Genomic DNA, 3,642 nt, shown 5'->3' on the forward strand with positions numbered 1-3,642 from the left:
GGCACAGGCCGGCCGGCGGCCGCTCTCGCTCCCGCCGCTCGGGCGCTCCGACTGCTGGCAGCGCCCTCTGCGCAGCTCTGCGCGTGCATCAGCGGCGCGGACACGCCTCCCCATAGAGAAGGCGCGCGGACGGCAGACTAGCAAGATTTCTAGGGACCCTAACGGAGCTCTTACGTGGCCAGGGACTTTCAACCTTTTTGGTGTTTTCGTGTAATAACGAAAACAGTGGAGCACACGCACATGCAGTTTGCTCGTGTTCTGGCACCCGGGGAACCGTCCCGACGAGGTGGCCGAGAGGTTAAGGCGATGGACTGCTAATCCATTGGGCTCTGCCCGCGTGGGTTCGAATCCCATCCTCGTCGTCTTTTTTTTTTTTTTAACAGATTATATTTCTCTGACTGGCATTCCGCTAGACCGGAAAGCAGTTCATTTTAATGCATGAACATGAATAAAAAGGCATGGTTTTTTTGTCTGAAATTTGTTGTATGCTGAGAGAATGTCTATGTGCATTGCAGCTGGAAATGAAACCAGTGTGCCTGACTTCTCTCTCTTCTCCCTTTCCTGTCTCCTGTTTTGCCATTCGATCACCGACCCCCCCCCCCCCCCCCCCCCTTTCTATAATCAATGCTGCGCGGGGTTCTTTGCCTCCCCTCCCTCCCGCCGTGGTTTGGGATTCGCTCGGAGGTGATGGTGATATGTCGCCCGATGTGGTCAAGCCCGTGCATTGAATTGGCAGATTTGGCCCAAAGTCATGCTTGGCTCAATTGAACGCATAAAAAATAAAGGAAGCTCACAATAACGCGTAAAACTTGAAGGTAGCGAAGCTGTACGCAACCTTCACGACCATCACGACTGTTCAAGTCACCGATTGCAGCCGATTTGCTTATTTGCGGCCGCAACGACCTTTAATTTACTCCATCATCGTTGCTATAAGTGTGAGCTTCCTTCATTATTTGGAGGTGATAATCATTGGACATCACCTTGGAGGGGCGTACGGACATGTCTTTCTCATTCCAAGCAAGTATTGCCACGACTACGGCGAACACTAGTCTTTCTCGTTCCGTGCAAGTATTGCCACGATTACGGCGAACGCTGGATTTCTTTTTTGTCAATCTCCGTGAGAGGGTATATATGCTTGCTTGACAAACGTGCGCTAGGGACGCTTGGTGGTCGTCGGAGGCACGCACACACGAGCGCTCGGCATTGTTTTAGTTGTTTTTAACTGCCGGGCGGTCGCCGCAATCTTGGCCAATCTCCCTAAGCTGGTATGCGTGGCTTGACGAACATGCGCAGGGGACGCTGGGTGGTCGCCGCGAGGCACGCGCTCGGCATTTTCATGATATTTTTAACTGCGGACACGAACAATTGCGATTTGCTAAACAGCTTCGCTGTTAAATAAAATGCGCGCCAATTCACACAGTGAAGGTGGTTGGGAAAGCGAAGGTGTAAACGACACCCACAACGATTACCCATGCGACGTCACTTGAATTTACACACGCGGCTGTAGAAAGAGTGAAACTGCAGATCCAAGTGAAACGCACTTAACCACACCCTGTATTACTTCAAAGAGATATTCTTTGCTAAGGTTAAATCATTGAATTAGCCATGAATGGTGCTTGGTTTAGTTGTATTGGTGAAGCAATGAGTGGAAACTATTTTTTTATAAAGTTAAAGGAATTCGCTCAAATCCAGTGTTAGACGATCTCACTTCTCCGTCTCTGCCGCCGATCTCATCGCCCCCGTCGGCGGCGGCAGAGACGGAGGAGACTTGGCAACTACGTCGTGGCTCGAATGAAGATCGAATAGAAGAAACTAGGTTTTGAGAATTTAGAGCATTTAATTATTGAGAAAACTGAGGTTACAGTGGATCAAGACAGAGGACACGGATGCATGCTCCGTGACAGAGGAGCACGGGAAGAAAACGTCTGACGCGGTGCACAGGTGTGGGGCGACTGTTTGGGCGATCTTTCCTCCATGGGGCGAAGGCATGTACAAGAGAGAGAGTGAAACGGGATGTAAACACTCGCGTTGCGTCTGGCGTCGCCTCATGTTCTCGAGAGTCTGGGGCAATTTGGGCTCTGGAAGGGCTCGGGGCTTCTCGGTGCGGCCGTGGCCGTAAATTGCCGTTTTCTGAGTGTCTTCGGGCGGAGTGGCTAAGCGCTTCGTGGTCGACCGTTTTCGTTTCTCGGTGGAGAGAATTCTCCGAATCGTCGGTGCTAGGTGACAGACTGAAGAGACTAGAGGCAGAGGAGGAGATGCCATGCATTGGTGTGAGCTTCCTTTAGTTTTTACTAACTCCTAGCGCATGCGCAAGGCGAGTACTCGGCCGCTACACGTGCCGTGGCGGAGCGCACAGCGGCGCCAGAGGTCGCTTGACGCTATCACGTGGCATTCAGGGAGAATGCAGGGGGTTAATCCCGCAGATGTGCTCGGAGTGCACCGCCAGTATCTCCCGTCTCCGCGTGGGCTCGTACCTCAACCGGTGAGACAACGGGCTCTCGCTCCGTTTCTCTCTTCGTTCCAGGTCCGATTTCTGGCAGTTCCAGTAACTTGTATTTGTTCACGGGAGTTTCCTGTTAACACCAACGGTCGCGACAGAACCCTTGGAGGGTAGAGGTAAAAAGCTTCACTTAAAAAGAACCACGCGTGTGTTGTTGCAGTGCTTCTACCGTTCAAATATGTTGTCAACGAAACCGAGCAAGTAGCCGATTGAAGAGAAGCTACTGCAACAAAAATTGGCTTTATTACACGGGAAAGAACATTCTCATTCCAGGGGATGGTGTTTCCTTGCTCGCTCAAGCTTATTGCGCTCCCGTCCAATCTGCATGGGAATAACGGCTGTGCGGTTATGCGTGGACGCCCAAAGATGCGAACATAAATATAATTGAGAACGCTTAGGAAAAATCTGGGGCAGCAAAGCTTGTGTTGATCACAGCAAAAGTGCCAGCGAAAAGCAGCAAAGGGATGCTGCCTTCGCGAGCGACCCGGATGTTGACCTCGGCGCATGGCCTCATCTATTAGCAAACCGATGTTTGGGCATAAAAACGTAATGAATTGATAGAGTGAATGGATTGTCACCCACTGTGATGCTCTTCCCACTGCATGGTTTGGAAAATACAACCCATCACGTACGTAAAACGCAAGGACACCCTTCGTTTCTAGCAAATTTTGTTGTTTGTTTTTGTTGTGAAATAACGCCAATTCGTGTCTAAAAAACTGGTCAATTCAATCGGCTCACTTCCTCAATTTAATTGGTTGCCCATATTTTGTATAGTAGTTACGGAAATTCAAAACACGCATTTATTTATGGGGCCATTTGAGCCAGGGCCGCTCTTGGTAGAATTTGCCTAATTGATTCTATAGCCTTAAAGGGACCCTGCAACCCTATTTGAGCAGTGCAAATAAACCTTCGTGACGTTTAGATTACACTGCCAGGTGGCAGGAATGCCTGAACCAAATATTACACGTGCGCGTGAAGCGGCGAGCACGCAAATTGCTGTGAAAGACGCGGAAAAGCCAACCGCGCTCTCTTCAATTTTTCTCATTATGCATCCCTGGCATGGCCTAAACGACGTCATTGCGGCCATGGCTGTCCTGTTGGCTGTCGCTGGACAACTTCGCTGCTTATTTCTCGAATTTACT

At 50.2% G+C, this 3,642-nt stretch overlaps 1 non-coding gene across 1 annotated transcript; it reads left to right on the top strand.

Annotated features, from left to right (window-relative positions):
* Positions 1-280: 280 nt before the first annotated feature.
* Positions 281-362, top strand: Trnas-gcu (transfer RNA serine (anticodon GCU)). Its single transcript has one exon. It is a non-coding gene; the product is annotated as a tRNA-Ser (tRNA).
* The last annotated feature ends 3,280 nt before the right edge of the window (positions 363-3,642 follow it).

This window comes from Haemaphysalis longicornis, unplaced genomic scaffold (genome assembly GCF_048455015.1).
Source record: "Haemaphysalis longicornis isolate Haplotype H1 unplaced genomic scaffold, Haemaphysalis longicornis Haplotype H1 scaffold_1, whole genome shotgun sequence".
In the NCBI taxonomy this organism is placed as follows: Eukaryota; Metazoa; Arthropoda; class Arachnida; order Ixodida; family Ixodidae; genus Haemaphysalis; species Haemaphysalis longicornis.